The sequence below is a fragment of the Bison bison genome, unplaced genomic scaffold (assembly GCF_000754665.1).
Source record: "Bison bison bison isolate TAMUID 2011002044 unplaced genomic scaffold, Bison_UMD1.0 scf7180017864213, whole genome shotgun sequence".
NCBI classification, from domain to species: Eukaryota; Metazoa; Chordata; class Mammalia; order Artiodactyla; family Bovidae; genus Bison; species Bison bison.
In genome coordinates this window covers 4,823,871-4,843,701 of record NW_011494785.1, presented here as the reverse complement: position 1 = coordinate 4,843,701, position 19,831 = coordinate 4,823,871, and positions in this window count along the sequence as shown.

Sequence of the window (19,831 nt, the reverse complement as noted above, 5' to 3'; positions counted from 1 at the left end):
CCCCGAGGAAGGACTGAGTGGGGACAAAGGCCCAGAGTGAGGGTGTCAGTTCATCCTGAGTAGGGCCCTCTGGGGAAGCCTCCCCCAGAACCCCAAGTAGACAGATGGGGTGCAGCTCTGGGGCCCGCGGGCCCCTCTGCATGTCTAGGATCCCTACTGAGACCTCTTTACTGTCGCAGCCAAAGGGGCACATAATTGAATTGGGACTTTGCCAGCCACCGGTTTTCATTCCCGAAGAGGCCGCGTCTACCCCGTGCAGTTAGGAGACCCAGAGAGGGACTCGGGTGGGTGGAGCTGACCCAACAGCCCTGCCCTGGAAGGGCTGTCCACACAGAGAGCGCAGGACAAGCGCCTGCCGCGGTCACTGCTGCCCACAGAACCCCCACTGGGCTGCCCCCAGAGCCTGAGGACTGGAGCAGCTTAGGTGCCCATAGGAAGGGTTGTCACCTCCCATACCTGCCCCGGGCCTCCCCCCGCCCTCCACAACCTGGAAACCTACCCAGAAGGAAAGCCTTTCTGAGGGTGGCCACTGGTCACTGTGTGAGCCAGCGAGGAGTCGTGTCATTCAAAGGCACATGGCAGTTTTGTCAGCGGTCCTGGCCCGGCAGGCAGATAGCCTCAGCGTTTGGGAGGGGAGCGCGTCCCCCTGTCACCTCCCGGGCGCTGTCCAAGTGCTGCCCTTGGTCCCCGGATTTCTGAGCCTGGGGGAGGGGTGGGCGGGGCAGGGGAGGAGGGTCCCAGCGCCTCAGGCCTGTGCCTTCCGTCCCCCAGCCACTCCATCTGTATCTACCACCTCAGAGAGGGCTCTTCATGGACCTCAGGACTCCTGACAACCCCTCCTGGAGTGCAGTCTCCTTCACCTCCATCCCACTTTCTGGAAGTGCTCTCAGCCCTGGGGCCCAGACATCAGCTCTCCTGCAGCATCACCATGCCCTCCCTGCCAGCCCACCGCCCCCCTTCATTTGAAAACTCTCGGAAGTTCCCAGCCGTTGAGCCCCCGAAACTTTTCCACCTGGCCTCCTTCTACCTCCGCTCTTTGCCTGAAGTTCCCACCATAGGGTCTCCTTCCCAGTCCCCCTCCTGCTCTCAAACAAGCCCTGCTCCCCTCAGGAAGGATCTCACTCCGAGCCTCTTCCTCTCCAGCAACTGAGCCTCAAACCACTCTCAAGTCCACAGTCAAGGTTCACGTCCCCCCTAAAGCTACCTTTGTTTAATCCAATGCCAGGAGGCTCTTTCCACTGACCTTAGCACCTAGAGGGCAGTGTCCATCCTGCCCTGCCCAGCCCACACACACCCTGGGGACCGTGTGTGTTCCTACTTCTCCGGCAGGTGCAGCGTTTCCTGAAGGTACAAGCATGCTCCACCCTGCCTCATCCCCTGGGTCCCCCATCCTGCCCACTGAACGTGTACCTGGCAATAAACAGGTTCTGACTGATGACCAGTGACAATATCTAATGCTAGTGAACATTTATTAAGTACTGTCTACATGCACTGAGCCAGATCTGTTGCATCCATTTTTCTCATTTAACCGTCACTAAAATTCTATGGTATAGGCCATTTTTATTCTCACTTTGAGCAGAGAACTGAGGCAAGGAGGGGCCAGGTAACTTGGTTTCACAGCCATTGAATGGGAGACCCTGGCTTGGCAATGAGGCCTTTCCCTTTTCCCCCACACACAGGTAAACACACATGCCGCCCCCGGAGCAAACATTTTCTCTGCTCTGCTCTCCTGGGTGTTCACCACTGTCCTCCTACCAAAGCTGTCCCAGGACAATATCCTGACTTAGGAAGTGGCCCCAAAGCAAATGTTGAATAAAAACCTGCAGATCATGGACTTTCTTAGTGGTACAGTGGATAGGAATCTGCCTGCCAGAGCAGAGAACATGGGTTTGATCCCTAGTCTGGAAAGATTCCACATGTCTCAAGCAACTACGCCTAAGAGCTGCAACTTCTGAGTCTGCACGCCTAGAACCGGTGCTCTGCAACAGAGAAGCCATCACGGCAAGAAGCCCGAGCATCGCAACGAAGAGTAGGCCCCACTTGCCACGACCACAGAAAGCCCATGAGCAGCAATGAAGACCTAGTGTGACCAAAAAAAAAAAAAATGCTGATTGCAAAGTAACTAGTATAAACACACACACACACACACATACACACAGAGCCTGTGGTAGGAGGGAAAGAAAGCCAGACTTGCCCTCAACTAGAATGATATGCGGATTGAGAAGAGGTCAGGCTACTTCAGGCTGGAGAAATTAAAATAGAATAAAAAGAATTTTTCTTTCATTTTTTTCATTGAAGTATAGTTGATGTACAAGAACCAGAATGATAGTTTTAAGGAGCTAGTGTTTACGTTGCAATGGGGGAGCCCAACCAACCCAAGAGTTGAGGGCCTGGGGAGACTGCCTATGGTGTGTTGTGAGGGTTTAGGGGAGACGCAGGCAGAGGGGAGGAGGAGCGTGGTTTTAACAAGCAATGCAAGGTTTGGGAGAAGGTGGAAAGAAGTTTCAGATTGTTTATAACAGGGCTGCTGAGCAAGGGACTGTGACCCCAGCTGGAGACCCTACTCCGACAGTGAAATCGCATTGCCTTTCAATGAATACAACTGTCAAGGAGTTTTTTTTTTATTTTTTAAATTAATTAATTACTTTTTTGGCCATGCAGCTTGGTATGTGGGATCTTAGTTCCCTGGCTAGGGATCAAACCTGTGCCCCCTGCAGTGGAAGCTTAGAGTCTTAACCATTGGACCAGCAGGTAAGTCCCTAAAGTCTCCTTCTTGATGCTTCAGAGATACAGAATTCTCCAGGTCCCAGGGCCTCAGGAAGTGTGAAGTGCCCTCTGCACCTGCTGGAATGAGTCCCACAGAGCAGGCAGGCAAGTGCCCAGACCCCGATCCCTGTGCAGTCACCAGAAAGGCTGATCCTTACCAAGTCCTCCTCATCTCACTTGGGAGAGCAGAGTTTTCTCCCCATGAAAAAGTGATCGTGTTAATTGCTCAGTCATGTCCGATTCTTTGTGACCTCACCAACTGCAGCCTCTGTCCATGGAATTCTCCAGGTAAGAATACCAGAGTGGGTTGCCATTTCCTTCTCCAGAGGATCTTCCTGATCCAGGGATCAAACTCAGGTCTTCTGCACTGCAGGCAGATTCTTTACCTGAGCCACTTGGGTGCCAAGCAAAAGTTCCTCGGAAGAAAGAACTTTTCCTCCTCCTGAATCCTGATAAATTAACTTACAAAGATGTTCTAGAGAAGAAGGTAGAACCATATGGCCAGAGGTGAGTGTGGTTCTGGAAGCAGGGCACCTACACCCATGGACTTCATTTCTAGGACAGCCGAGAGGAGAGGGGAAAACAGCCTGAGTGCGCCCACCTTTCCCCGTTGTCTGTGTTCACTGGGTCTGCTGCTCTGGGGGAAAGCACTTACCTGGTCACGTGCCACCCACGTCTGTGCATTGCTTGGTTGGGATACAGTGAACAAGGCAATGAATGAAGCTCTGGACCTCCGCTGCTGGCAGGCGGATGCCCTCTCTTCATAACAGGCTGATTAGAATTAAAATGTTTGTCTTGTGCTACCAAGTAAATGTGTTCCTCTTTTTGCAAACCTAATCATATTGTAAATGGACCTGGGGAAATCTTACTATTTAAGAAAGCAGGACTTGGGACTTCCCTGGCAGTCCAGCGGTTGGTCCACTGTAGGGGGCAAGGGTTCCATCCCTGGTTGAGGAACTAAGATCCCACAGGCCACTCTATGTGGCCAAAAATTAAAAAAAAAAAAAATCAGGAATCACCAACCATCAGACAATCAAGTTGCTTTGACTAATATAAGGTTCTGAAATATGAATGCTTCATGGGTTGGGGAGGGGACACAGGCTGATTTTCCAAACTCCCCACCATTCTCTATTGCCTCTCTCCTGGCTGCTTCACGAATTCATTTTGCTTGCCAGTTTCCTAAAAGCTTTTAAGCAAATAACAAAGTGACTTTGTTATTTATTTTTTGTGACTCTGTTATTTAAAGGAATCTTAATATGTGTGGTGGTGGTGGTTTAGTCACTAAGTCATGTCTGATTTTTGCAACCCCATAGACTGTAGCATGCCAGGCTCCTTCCTCCATGGGATTTCCCAGGCAAAGATACTGGAGTGGGTTGCCACGTCCTTTTCCAGGAGATTTTCCTGACTCAGGAAACCCACATCTTCTGCTTTGCAGGCGGAGTCTTTATCACTGAGCCACCTGGAAGCCTACTATGTGTATTAAATATTATATTTTTATATACCACTTATAATAGTCATTTTACCATGTGAATAGTCTTTCTGAACTATTTATAATTCTGGATTTGCACACATGGGGTTTTCTGAAAGCAGTTACATATACCGGTTCTTTTTTCTAAACAACTCTGTTATTTCTTCATAGAAACAGAGAGTTTGGATAAGTTATTCCCTCATCTTACTCTGATCTTTTTGCTTGGATCCACAGGGCTGGAATAGGGATGTGGGACACTGGGCATCCACCTCCACCAGCCAGGCACTGGGGATGTAGCTGAGGAAGGACCAGCTGGACAGGCTTCCAGGGCAGAGTGGAGAGGATGGGGCAGCTGACGGTCCTAAGACTGACGGCCCACACCAACGTGCCCCCTGGCTGCCACGAACTCTAGATGATGCCCGTTGCCATCTCCAGCTGGTCCCCTGGTCTGGACTGACCCTTGGGCTGTGCTGCAGAAGAGGCAGGTCCTCAGAGGGAAGAAGTGCCGAGCATCCTTCTAATGACGCTGGAAGCAGGAAGCGCTCATCCCGGGCAGAATCCCCTACTTCTCAGCTTCCCTCCCCAGCTCAACACCCACATTTCCTTTCCCCAAACCAGAGTCACACGGGTGCCTTTGGATCAGGTCTGGGGGTCTTACAGGTTCTGGCTTTTGGGATTAAATGACTCGTGTGGCTGCTTCTGGGGAAAGCAAGGTCCCCCTGCCCCGGGCAGGTTGAGGGGGCTCTTGGCTCATCACCGAGATTCTTCTCTTTTGTGACTCTGCCAGGCTCCTTCACAGGCTCCCAGCCCTCCTACTAAGGCTCCCAGTGAAGGCTGCAAGAACAAAGGCTGAGCTGGGTGGCCAGGGTTGCCTCATTGGGGTCCACAGAGAATGCAGGGAACACACAGATGCCCGCAGGCTCCTCGAACTCTGCAGCCCCTGCTAAGCATCCAGTGTCCATCCTATGACAGATAATGACTGTGGGCCCACCGAGCACCACGGAGGGGCAGACAACAGATGAGTGAGGGGTCACTCCCCCTAGGAAGACAGCCTCACTGCGCTGCCCGATATGGTAGGCCACTGGCTACTCATGACTACTGAGAGCTAAAATGACTCAGCATTTCCCTGGGGTTCCAGTGGTTAGGGCTCGGCGCTTCCACTGCAGGGGACCCAGTTCGATCACTGGTCAAAGTTAGTTTTAAGATGAGGACCCTTGTAGCAGGACCAGGGGAGGAGCGGCCAACCAAAGCAGGCCCAAAGATCCGACCCAAGAGTGCCATCAGCGGCGGTGACAGAGCTGTAGGACTCCTCGCTGTGGTTCAGCTCTGCGCCTCCCAGAGCATAGCCGACTTGCATTATGTGTTGAATCCAACGGAAGCACCACTTGGGGCGGGGAGGAGATATCCATATTTATTCTCTTTCTGTGACAGCCGCATCCAATGAAAAAAAGGGCTACAGGGTCCACCCAGGATCTGGAAAGCCAGCTGGGCTGTTGGAGCTTGTCTCCAGGTCTCCATGAATAAACATTCGGCAGAGGAACCCTGAGCAAACAATGTCACTAATGACGTGCAAAGCAGATGGGTCCCCAAACCCCACCAGCCAGGGCAACACCAGCTCCGCCCGGCGAACTCTAGCACAGAAATGCGTTTTTGCCAAGCAAGGCCAGTGACTCTGTAACTGGACACACGCTGAAGTTCCACGGGGCGGAAGTGTTGAATCAGGAGGCATCTTTTGACTCCGCAGCTTCCCAAAGCTGACCATGCTCTGTGACCATAGCCTGTGTCTAGGTGATGCAGCAGTTCAGGTCGCAGAAAAGAAAACAACTCTCTCCTGCCATCTGGGTTCCATCAGCAAAATAAAACAGCATGGTGGGTTTCAAGAGCAGTCGGAAATTCTAGAAAACTGATGTAAGTGTCTGAGGTCCGCCGCAGCAACACGACTACTAATTCCTGGAAGAAGCAAAAGAGAGGTGTGTCTTCTCTGCGTTCCTTCCGCACTAGCACGGTCTCCGCACCAAAGTGATGCACGTTCGTGACAAGGTCCCTCCCTAATTTATATGTCAGTTGTATTTCAATAAAACAAATAGACTTAGAAAACTAACAGGGAAATTCTAACAAGGACCATTTGCAAAAAATGCCCAGAAGCCAGTGCCTGCAAGTTCAAATCAAGGACACATTTGCAGGAGCAAGAACGAGGCAGGAGTGTTTTTTTTTTTTTAAATTAATTATATATTTTTCGCTGTGCTGGGTCTTCACTGCTGCGAGTGGGCTTTCTCTTCGTGTGGTGAGCGGGGGCTACTCTAGTTGCGACGCACAGGCTTCTCATTACGGTGGCTTCTCTTGTTGCAGAGCACGGGCTCTAGGTGCATGGGCTTCAGTAGTTGTAGCACGTGGGCTTAGCTGTCCCAGGGCATGTGGGATCTTCCTGGACCAGGGATCGAACCAGTGTTCCCTGCGTTAGCAGGCAGAATCTTTACCACTGAGCCACCAGGGAATCCCTGGCAGGAACGTTCTTGATCTTCTGCGAAGGGCCTCACCCTTGCAGATGCCACTGTCTAGGGGGCAGAAACAGACAAGACAGCTGGGTCTGGAGCCCTCATGTGTATGACAACAGTCAGCTTCCGCTAGGCTCCCTGGCCACTGGGCGGCACAGGAGCAACTGCAACCCCTCAACCTGCAGAAAGGCCTGAGCTTTTCACCCACAGGAACGTGAAAAAGCATCCTGATGACAATTTCCAGGTTCAAAGGGTCAGACCCCTAGGAAAATCTCAGTACTAAAAGGTGTTTGCATCGAGAGAAACCAGACACCCAACCTGAAAAGTCAGTATCAACAACCAAAGAAAACCTCCCAGCAGAGCCCAGAAGTATAATGGGACCTATCAGGCTCCATGAGGAACAGCAGGGAACAGGGTACAGGAATGGTGAAATGGTTGTATTTGTCCAACATTCAGAAAACACCCTGAAAGACAGAGGCAGATCCAGAAAGGTCTGCATTCTCACCCAGTCCTGGGGTGCTCCCCATGACACAGTCTCTGCTCTAGGCTTTAAAAGACAGCTTCCTTCTCCCTCTCTACCCCCTACCCAAGACATATATTAATTTAAAAAAAAAAATCAGATAAAAGAATATTTGTTGTTGTTGTTCAGTGGCCCAGTCATGTCCGACTCTTTGCAGTCTGCAAGTCCAGGGACTGCAGCATGCCAGGCTTCCCTGTCCTTCACCATCTCCCAGAGCTTGCTCAAACTCATGTCCATCGAGTCGGTGATGCCATCCAACCATCTCATCCTTTGTCAGCCCCTCCTCAGCATGAGGGTCTTTTCTAATGAGTCAGTTCTTCACATCAGGTGGCCAAAGTAGTGGAGCTTCAGCATCAGTCCTTCCAGTGAATATTGAGGGTTGATAAAAGAATATTTATTGGGTGCCAACTGCATACACTGTACCAGGGGCTGCAGGAAGTGAATAAGAAAGACAAACTGCTCGCCCTGGTTCAGCAAGTGCAGCCAGGCTGGAACTGTCCAGGGAGGACATGGCAGTCACAGAGGGTGGTACAAGTGCTAGGGCCACGTTCCCAGCCCTTTTCAATTCCAGGCAGCCGCTGCCAGTGAATCTCTAGCTGTTTGGTCCACTGAGCAAACAGAACTTGTGATGATATGTAAGCATAGAAGTAAACCTCCTGTGACCTGTTAAGCCCCCTTTGACTTAAACAAACAAGCAACTTCAAAAAAAAAAAAAAAAACTGAAATACATATACACAGAATAAAATGCACAAATAAATACACAGCTCGATGAATTCTGACATTTGTGTACACCCACGAAACCACCACCAGATCCAAGTGCATCTAACCGTGAAGCAAACCAAACTGGTATGCTGCAGAAAAATGGGGAAAGAATCTCTGATACGCCTCTCTAAAGTTACTTTATTGCTGTTGTCAAGTTTATTTGGATGTTTCGAGATAGTTTACTCTTTTCGGGGGTGAGGTGGAGGTGCGGGAGGTCCACTCAAGCAGGATCTAGAAACACTCTTAACAGGCACTAGGCGACCCTCCCCCAGGATGGAATAGTCTGCTTGTTTAATTTTTCAGGATCCCTAATGTCTAAGAGATGGTCACGAAAACATTCAGGCTCCAACCTACAAAAGGGGTGCGAAGCAACTCAACTTTCACGTGGAACTGGGTGCTTTCTCATGTAGAACACCACAGACGTAATCCCTCTGCTGCTGCTGCTGCTGCTGCTAAGTCACTTCAGTCGTGTCCGTCTTTGTATGACCCCACAGACGGCAGCCCACCAGGCTGCCCGTCCCTGGGATTCTCCAGGCAAGAACACTGGAGTGGGTTGCCATTTCCTTCTCCAGTGCATGAAAGTGAAAAGCGAAAGTGAAGCCGCTCAGTCGTATCCGACCCTCAGCGACCCCAGAGACTGAAGCCTTCCAGGCTCCTCCATCCATGGGATTTTCCAGGCAAGAGTACTGCTTTTTTATTTTTTGCCACCCATTGCTTTTCATGGTAGAACAGAAGTGGCAGACAATGTTTTCAGGTCTTCAAATCTCCCTTTTCTAGCTTTGTTTAGAATTTAAATGGATGGAATAAAAAGATTTAAAAAAAAAAAAAGTGGGGACTTCCCTGGCAGTCCAGTGGTTAAGACTCAACACTCTCAGTGCCAGGGACCCAGGTTCAATCCCTGGTCAGGGAAATAAAATTCTCACAAGCCCAAGCCCTACACCATGGCCAAAAAAGGAAACAAAACAACTCCCCACCCTCAGTTTGGAACACAATCCATGCATCAGAATGGAACAACTAGCTCTCTCCAAGGACAATTTAAGATGATCAAATTTTAAGATCTTTTTCTATTTATTTTTTGATGTAGACCACTTTAAAAGTCTTTATTGAATTTGTTACAATATTGTTTCTGCTTTATGCATTTTGCTGTTTGGGCATGTGGGATCTTTTTAGCTCCCTGACAGGGATCAAACCTGCACACCCTGCATTGGAAGGCAGATTCTTAACCACTGGACCATCAGGAAGTCCCTAAGATGATCTAAACTAAACCATGGAATCTGTTTTTTCCCCCTTCAAATTAAAGTACAGTTGATTTACAATATTGTGTTAGATGTATAGCGTATCGGTTATTTTTGCTGATTATACTTTATTATATGTTATTACAGGGTAATGGGTATAATTCCCTCTGCTGTACAGTATATCCCTGTAGCTCATCTATTTTATACATAGCAGTTTGTATCTGTTAATCCTGTATGCCTAATTTGTCCCTCCCCTCTTAAATCATGAGATTCCTTATGTTGCTTAAGGATGAAGAAATGCTCAAATCTTAGCACTTCCTATTTTATACTATATAACACAAAGATATTAGCATATTCACATGGTACTCACAGCTTTCCATTGGTGTAGGACACCTCTTCTTAGTAAATGCTGTGTTTATATTGGACACGTGGATGGTCAAGCCTCAGCCCAAGAAGCGGGTGCACCATTTCTACCATGAAGCATAAGACAGGCTGCGGCTGGGGTCACAGTGCAGCTCGCCCACTTCTCTGTGTGCTAGAACAGTTTCTTAGCTTATGTATTATTTTTCAAAGTATGCCAAATGTTTAGCATTTATATATAAAATCAAGAGAATGGAGAACCAAGCAAAAAGAAGACCTCAAGGGCGGGGATTTCCATTTCCCCAGAGCACGTTTCTAAAAAATTGTACTTGTTATTTATTTATTTTTGACTGTGCTGACTTTAGTTGCTGCACAAACTTTTCTCTAGTCCTGTGAGTGGGGGCTACTCTCTCGTTGCAGAGTGCAGGCTTCTCATCGCAGTGGCTTCTCTTGCTGCGGAGCACCGCTCCAGGCCACGCGGGCTTCAGCAGTGATGGTGCACAGGTTTAGCTGCTCCGTGGCATGTGGGATCTTCCCGGACCAGGGATCGAGCCTGTGTCTACTGCACTGGCAGGAGGATTCTTTACCACTAAGCCACCAGAGACGCCCAGTGCTTTTTCTTTCAATATACTTAATAATATGTTTATTATTTATTTGTTTATTCCTCCCACCCCAACCCTCGGCACATTTAACAGTTGCTCACACCACTGGAGGAGCTGTTTCTCCTCCCCTGCTGCAGTTTATCAGTCACCATCCTCCTCACTTAGTGGGGGAAGTGAGGCCACTTTTGTGGACTTCCGCCCACGCCTGACTATCCTTCCAGATGCACAGTTTTTTTTAATGTATATATTTATTTATGCATTTGGCTGTGCTGGGTCTTACTTGCAGCAGATCTTAAGTTGCGGCCTACGGGATTTTTTTTTTTTGAGGATAATTGGTTTATAATGTTGTTAGTTTCTGCTGTACAGCAACGTGAATCAGCTATAAGTATACGAAATCCCCTCCCTTGTGAGCCTCCCTCCCACCCCTCCACCCCACCCCTTTAGGTCATCACAGAGCTCTGAGCTGTGCTCCCTGTGCTGTACACCAACTTCCCACGAGCAACCTATTTGACACATGGTAGCGACTTAGCAGCAGCAGCAGCAGCAGCAGCGTATATATAGGGCTTCCCTGGTGGCTCAGACGGTAAAAAATGTGCCTGCAATGCAGGAGACCCAGGTTCCATTCCTGGGTCAGGAAGATCCCCTGGAGAAGGGCATGGCAAACCACTCCAGTATTCTTGCCTGGAGAATCTCATGACAGAGGAGCCTATGGGCTATAGTCCATGGGGTCGCAAAGAGTTGGACACGACTGAAGCCACTTAGCAGAGTGTCAATATGTCAGTGCTACTGTTTCAATTTGTCCCACCCTCTCCTTCCCCTGCAGTGTCCACAAATCCATTCCCTCTGTCTGCATCTCTATTCCTGCCCTGCAAATAGGTTCATCTGCGCCATTTTTTCTAGATTCTATACATATGGCATTCAGGATCTTTGGTTGCAGCATGCAAACTCTAACGTGACATGTGGAATTTAGCTCGAACCCGGGCCCCTGCATTGGGAGTGTGGAGTCTTAGCCACTGGACCACCAGGGAAGTCTCCAGACACACGGAGTTCTCATAAAATGTCTCATACAAGGGCAAGCCTCTGTGAGAGGTTCCCAGAGCCTCTGCAGTCCCAGGAGAGACCCCGTGACCCTGAGAAGGTCACTTCTCATTCTCCGCCTTGTTTTCTCCTTTTGTAAAACCAAGAGCTGTCCTCATGTGTCCTCACCGCGCCCTCAAAGCTTCAAAGGGAACCATCATCCAGTCCCTAGGTCCCCTCTTCTCCCCAAATGCTGACAGCTTAGTCCCCCCAAACAACTAAATCAATGAATTCTGGATAGCCAACAGGAGGCATGGACCACTTGGGTCAGTTACTTGAACTTTTTGGCTTTAAACACTACATGACGTTTAGAAATCAATAGTAAACAAGAACCTCACTGAGCTCAGCACTGAGACAAGTTGTCCCAACTTTAGGAAATGGGACAGGGTTTCTGTGCCGCTTTCACACCCTGACACAGCAGGAAGGCCCCGCTTGGACCTAGTGGCCCCTTTGGAGTAACTGTTTATCAAGAAAGTGACAGACCCCATGATTATGTAAAGATGTGATTTTTATCCTTCCTGGGGTGTGAAGAGTTAATACCAACAAGGCTAGATTGTGCTTTTTCACCCTTTGAGATTCTGGCTATTTTTATTTTTATTTTTTTTTAAAACCTTTTAACCCTATCCTCTTGGCAGAAAAGAAGATCTGGCTGTGAGCTCAGTGTCAGAGCCGACCCCTAGTCCTCAGTGGGTCTGACATCATGCAAGAGATGTAAATGCCCAGGTCCATCCAAAGAGGACATTCCAGCAAGGCCTGGCTCAGTGCCAGCACCTATCCAAAAGGGAACAACCTTCAGACTCCGGCCTGTAAGGCTGCAGACAGCGGCGTCCTAGGATCTCGAGGAGTTACAAACCTATGCTGAGTAAGATTGGTCTCAGTTTCCTCCCTGCATTTGCAATATTTATCAGGATTTGACCAAAAAAAAATTCCAATGAATATTCATTGGAAGGACTGATGCTGAAGCTGAAGCTCCACTACTTTGGCCACCTGATGCGAATCATTGGAAAAGACCCTGATGGCTGGGAAAGACTGAGGGCAGGAGGAGAAGGGTACGGCAGGGGATGAGATGGTTGGATGGTATCACCGACTCAGTGGACATGAGTTTGAGCAAACTTGGGGAGATGGTGAAGGACAAGGAAGCCTGGCGTGCTGCAGTCCTGCTGCTAAGCTGCTAAGTCACTTCAGTCGTGTCCGACTCTGTGTGACCCCATAGACGGCAGCCCACCAGGCTCCCCCGTCCCTGGGATTCTCCATTGGCAAGAACACTGGAGTGGGTTGCCATTTCCTTCTCCAATGCATCAAAGTGAAAAGTGAAAATGAAGTTGCTCAGTCGTGTCCGATCCTCAGCAACCCCATGGACTGCAGCCTACCAGGCTCCTCCATTCATGGCATTTTCCTGGCAGGAGTACTGGAGTGGGGTGCCATTGCCTTCTCTGTGAAGGACAAGGAAGCCTGGTGTGCTGCAGACCATGGGGTCGCAAAGAGTAGGATACAACTGAGCGACTGAACAACAACAGGACAAATCTGTGAGGATCCTGAAACGAATGACCTTGCACGACGGAGAGAACACGGCCCCAGGCTGGGGAGAAGCAGCCTAGCTACCTGTCTACTCAGGTGGTGAAAGTTTGGAATGTACTCAGCCCTGGGAGCTCGTGGCCGACGCCTACTTCTCTTGGAAAAAGGAACTGAAACGCCCTCCAGAGAGACAGCCCAGGGTGCAGCACCCAAGCCTGCAAACATGGAACGGCACTCACGAAAGATGGACATGCACTCTGTTCCTTATGTCATTGAGATTCCACACAGGAGTGATGTCATATGATGTGTCCTCCTCTGTTTGACTTACTTCACTCAATGTGATAACCTCTAGGTCCATCCATGTTGCCGCAGAAACAGACTCACAGACACAGGAAAAAGGATGATTACCAGAGGATATGAGGGGCAGGGGAGGATACAAGAGGAGTTTAAGATTAACAGATACACAGTACTATGTATCGGAGAAGGTGATGGCGCCCCACTCCAGTCCTCTTGCCTGGAGAATCCCATGGACGGAGGAGCCTGGTGGGCTGCAGTCCATGGGGTTGCAGAGTCAGACACGACTGAGCGACTTCACTCTCACTTTTCACTTTCATGCATTGGAGAAGGAAATGGCAACCCACTCCAGCGTTCTTGCCTGGAGAATCCCAGGGACAGAGGAGCCTGGTAGGAGGCTGTCTATGGGGTCACACAGAGTCAGACACAACTGAAGCGACTTAGCAGTAGTAGCAGTACTATCATATACAAAGATAAACAACAAGGGCCTGCTATATAGCACAAGGGAGTATATGTGATGTCTTGAGGTAACTTGTAATGGAAAAGAATCTGAAAAAAACACTGTATATATTGTGTACATATATGTACACGTGTACATGTGTACATATATGTGTATATATATACATACATGGGTCTTCCCACGTGGCTCAGTGGTAAAGAATCCACCCGCCAATGCAGGAGCTGAAAGAGATGTAGGGTTAATCCCTGGGTCAGGAAAAGTCCCTGCAGGAGGAAATAGCAACCCACTCCAGTATTCTTGCCTGGGAAATCCCATGGACAGAGGAGCCTGGAGGGCTACAGTCCATGGGGTGGCAGAGTCAGATACAACCGAGTGACTTAGCACACATACCATACATCCATATGTGTATACATGTATAGCTCCATCACATGCTGCACAATTGAAACTAACACAATATCACAAATCAACAGTATTTCAATTAAAAACAAATGGTTAAAAACGTTTGAAACGCAGGAGCCTCTCTCTTCTCTCCTCTCCAGATGCTCTGCCTAATCTTTGCCCTCTCCAGACCCCACCTCTCCTGCAGCCCAGGGCCACACTCCTCTTTTCCTAGCACTGCCCCCTGACCCCCCGACCCCCCCACCACCGCTCTCCCCCACTCCCAGGTTCCCTGAGGGTCTCCTCGCCCCAGGTCACCTGCACCGAGAGGGGGCTGTTTCCTAGAAAGCGGGCTAATAGGGAAGCAACCACTAGAGGGTGACATGATTACACATAAGCGTGCTCCTGGGGATGGAGCAGGGCCAGAGCTGGCCAGGCGTCCAGATGGAGGCCCAGAGAGCGAGCAGGCCTCAGCACAGGTGACCCACTGTGACGAGCACACTCACAGCAGTGTCTTCAGGCTCTGTTCATGTCTGTCTGTCTCTCTGTGTGTGTCTGTCTCACACACACACACTGACCCATACTGGCTGGCTAACCAACCAGGGCCTTAGGTGTTCTGCACAACAGCCACTCCTGGCCGTGGTCCACGACCGTGAATGGCAGAGTGCACATCTCAGCCACTGCTTTCACGGCCCTCCTTACAGCTCAGCCAGGTGGGAGGCAAGCTGACATGCCTCTGCAGGGCAGTGGAGCTCATGGGCTTAGAAAGTGGCTCAAGACCTAGACTATGGAGCTCAAGTTCCAGTTCTGTGGGCCCATGGGTCCTGAGCACTTACCTGTCTGTGCCATGGCTTCTCCACCTGTAAATGGAGGTGAGCTGATGCAAGGAATAGCTAAGTTCATACTCGTAAAGACCTCTGAAGAACATCTAACACACAGTAAAATCTCAGTAAATAGCAGCTGTTTTCCAACAGCCAGGAGCTGCGCTGGAAGGTTTTGTGCATTATCCCACTCAATCCTCACAAGCCCCCAAGATACGAAAATCACTAGTCCCATTTCACAGATGGAAACACCAAGGCTCCAAGTGGTTAAATAGCTTGTCCAGAGTCACAGAGCTGATAAGAGACAGATTCCAGGTTTTAAGTCAGAATCTGTCTGACTGAAAACCCATGTTCTGGGACTTGCCTGGAGGTCCAGTGGTTAGGACTCCTCGCTTCTACTACAGGGAGCATGGTTTCGATCCCTGGTTGGGGGACCTAAGATCCCACATGCCACGTGGTGCAAAGTAACTCAATAAAAATAAAATAAAAGCCCACGTTTTTTCACTACATCACGGGGAAAACTTCGGACTTTGCACGAGAAGACTCAAAGGCAAAAGATGGGGGCAAGGGTGGGGGGAACAAAATTTTTTGAACATTATTTGTATTTTACTAAAAAAGGAAAGCCTTCAAGAAATACAATTTAGCAAAAGTTTTACAGCAGGAGAAGTTAAACCAGGGAATGGGAGGTTCTGGCAGCAGCACCGGGGAACCTGCTGGACATGTGAGTTCTCGGCAGCTCCCCGGACCTCTGACCCAAGGCCTTCCAAGTTACTCGGATGCACACGCAGGCTTGAGGGGCACAAGGAAACCCAAGAGCTGGTGCTGAAAACCTAGGTCAGAGGCAAAAGGCGGGACGTCTGTCTGGCAGACACTGAGTCTGGGACTGACTCTTCCTGCCTTGGGGAGGAGAAAACGAGGGGCACAGAGCCAGGGCACCCCGACGTGAACGCCCATCTCATGATGCTCTTGTGAGTCAACCGTTTCTGTTCCTTTGACCTGCACATTACTCAGAAACAGGAAATAACATTTTTTAAATACTTAACTGTCAGTAAGAATGCATCTGTGTAATTTGGGGGCACATTTGTGTGGGGCTTTTTTTTTTTTTTCATGGTACGTTTATAAAAGAAAAAACCCAGAACAGCATTTGTTAGGTCCCTCCCAGGGGCCAGGTTCTGCACAAGGACCCTCCCTCTCCACTGGTCCTCTACAGGGAGGACATTTTATTTATAACCATCAGCCGTTGGCACTTCCACCACTGATAACCGGTCACTATTTTGCAGTGTGTTTCTGAGTCCTTAGGGGCAGACACACCCTCTGCATCTCTGTCTCCTCCAGGGCACAGAGCCGTGCACACCAGCTGTATGTATGTCCCCTGAACCATCAAATGATTGAAAACCTTGCCCAAGTGTTCAGTGCTTAGGAATGGCTATGTTTACAACACGGGTTATTCTTATTTTAGGGTTGTCATAGCTACCTGCTTAGTAACAAGCACCCAAGGTGTTTGTTACTATTAACAAATATTAGCTGATACTTGGGGTTTTTCGATCCAAGTAATTCTAATCCTTTGGTTGGGTGTTGGAATACGTGAAAATAGGTATGAGAGTTGGACTGTGAAGAAAGCTGAGCGCCGAAGAATTGATGCTTTTGAACTGTGGTGTTGGAGAAGACTCGTGAGAGTCCCCTGGACTGCAAGGAGATCCAACCAGTCCATTCTGAAGGAGATCAGCCCTGGGATTTCTTTGGAAGGAATGATGCTAAAGCTGAAACTCCAGTACTTTGGCCACCTCATGCGAAGAGTTGACTCATTGGAAAAGACTGATACTGGGAGGGATTGGGGGCAGGAGGAGAAGGGGACGACAGAGGATGAGATGGCCGGATGGCATAACTGACTCGATGGATGTGAGTCTGAGTGAACTCCGCGAGTTGGTGATGGACAGTAAGGCCTGGCATGCTGTGATTCATGGGGTCGCAAAGAGTCGGACATGACTGAGCGACTGAACTGAACTGAACTGAACACTCAAAAGTTGCAAACGACAAATTTCAAGTGGTAGCCACATTTCCAGAGTAGACGGAGGGAGTGTCCATCCATCTGGGGGTGACTCTCAACAGTCACTCTTTCTGCATGAGTTTTTCCAGTTAGGACACAAAAGGGTACAGTCATCCTGAAGTGAGGGCTCCAGCCAACCAGACCCCAAACCCTTATTTTTCTTGGGGTGGATAAAGCCCTTGTCTGTAGGATATAGTGAACTAATAATTTGGGAGTCAGTAAACAAGTGGTTTGGGGGTGTCCCCAATAATTTTTGATGTGAGAACAATTTTCACCTATTTTTCCTATTTATTTATGTCTTCATTTCACATTATTTGCTGTTTCTTTCATTTTCACATAATATGGAAGATACTATATCTTCCATATTTTCCTATATTTTCATTTTTAATTGTTGCAAAATACATATACAGTAAAATTTGCCATCATAGCTATCTTAAAGCGTAGAATTCCATAGTGTTAAGTAGATTCACATGGTGCAATAAATTCCCAGAACTTGTTCATCTTGCAAAACTGAAACTCTATGCCCATAAACAGCCCCTACCCCTCAGCCTCTGGCAACCACCCTTCCAGATTCTGGGATTTTTCACCACTCTGGACACCTCACATAAGTGAAATAATACCCTATTATCTTTTTGTTATTGGTTTATTTCACTCAGAATAAAGTCCCCAAGTTCCCTCCATGCTGTGGTGTGTGATAGCATTTCCTTCCTTTTTAAGGCTGGATAATATTCCACTGTATGGACACACCGCATTGTGTTTATCCATCATCTGTGAGGGACACTTAGGTTGCTCCTACTCAAACCTTGCATCTCAGACTGGGGCTTGAACCCATGTGCTGAAACTTAAACCTGGCCAAAATCTAGTTTGGGACTCAAACCCACATGGCCAGGACTTGGTGGTGGTGGTTTAGTCCTAAGTCGTGTCTGACACTTGCAATCCCATGGACTGTCACCCACCAGGATCTTTTGTCCATGGGATTCTCCAGGGAAGAATACTGGAGTGGGTTGCCATTTTCTTCTCTAGGGGATCTTGCCGACCCAGGAATCGAACCCAGGTCTCCTGTATTGCAGGCAGATTCTTTACCAACTGAGCTATGAGGCCAGGACTTGAACCTGCCCTAAATCCACAGTCCTCCAACTAAGATCATACACCTGGTTTCAGGACCCAGTGAAGCTCAGGATCTTGATGTCTCATGGCGGACAGAATTCAATGAGAGACAAAGTGATAGGTAAGGAGTGGATTTATTTAAAGAGAAACACACTCCACGGACAGAGTGTGGGCCATCTCAGAAGGTGATCATGCATGCTGAGCCACTTCAGTTGTGTCCGATTCTCTGCAACCCCACAGCCCACCAGGCTCCTCTGTCCATGGGGATTATCCAGGCAAGAATCCTGGAGTGCGTGGCTGTGCGCTCCTCCAGGGGAATCTTCCTGACCCAGGGTTTGAACCCATGTCTCTTATGTCTACCTGTACTGGCAGGCAGGTTCTTTACCACTAGCATGAGAGCAGCCTCAAAAAGTGGTGTGGTTAGTTTTTATGGGTGAGGTAATTTCACACGCTAATGAGAGGGAGGATTACTTCAGCTATTTTGGGGAAGGGGAGGAGTTTTCCAGGAATTAGGCCACTGCCCACTTTTTGGCCTTTGATGGCTGGCCTCAGGAATGTCATGGTGCCTGTAGTTGTATCATTTAGCTTGCTGACGTGTCACAATGAGTGTATACTATGGCTCAAGGTCAAGTCGATTCATCCACAATCTTGGACCTATTTGGTTCTAATCAGCTTACGTCCTGTCCTCTGGCTATGTCATTCTTTTAAAGGGTGTGCCCTGCCCCTTTCCCTCCTATTTCACCATCTTCTGGTTGTTGCAAATAATGCTATGAACTCGGGTGTACAAATGTTTCCTCTAGCCTCTGCTTTTCTTTATTTTTGATATATACCCAGAAGTGGAATTGCTGGATCATAGGGTAGTTGTATTTTTAAGTTTTCGAGGAACTGCCATGCTGTTTCCTACAGCAGCTGTACCATTTCACATTACCACCAACAGCACGCCAGAACTCCAATTTCTCTGCCTCTTCACCAACACTTATTATTTTCTATTTTATTAACTGCAGCCATCCTAATGGGTATGAGGTAATGCCTTATTTGGTTTTGATTAGCATTTTTCTAATGATTAATGATGTTGAGCATCTTTTCATGTGCTCGTAGGCCATTTGTATGTCTTCAACCACATTTACGGAGTGCCTCCTACACAGGGATGTGACATGCCATGGATACAATAGAGTTAATATAAAACACACACAACATAGTTTAACTCCTTTGATCCAAGGCCTGCCAGCTAGACTCTGGTTCAGTTTCTAGACACATATATATTATATATACACATAATTGTCAATCACCCAGTCTCTGGACCATAATGCTCTCCCTCTATTTTTGTGTCTCAAATCATAGCCTAAACTGAAGCCCCCACGAAGCCACGTGAAATTGTCCCTACTTTCACTTGAATTGGGAACAAAGTGAAATGTTGGGATGAGACAGAACTCAAACACTCATGCTTTTCCATAGTGTGACTTGTGGGAAGATCACTGTAGACTATCCAGCCAGTCTGCCCTGGCAGAACACAAGGAAACTGAGACCCAGAGTGGGAGGCACTTCATCCTCACCTCAGGCTCAGCAGAGGGGGCACCCATGCCACGCTGTGCCCCCATTTCTTCCTGATGCTTACTCTATTTATTAAACATGAACATAATCATATTACTGAAAATCATGGTTATATGTTTGAATGTCTTAAGTAAAAAGGCCCTGTACTAATAAAAGTCTAGAGTGCAACTCAAGAAAAAGTTTTGTGAGAACTAGCAGCAGGTGGTCAGCTTCTAGAGAAAGCATTTCCAGGTACCACTAAATGACTTTTCAGAGTTGAGAGCAGGAGTGAAATGAAAGTCACTCAGTGGGGTCTGACTCTTTGAGACAGTCCATGGAATTCTCCAGGCCAGAATACTGGAGTGGGTAGCCTTTCCCTTCTCCAGGGGATCTT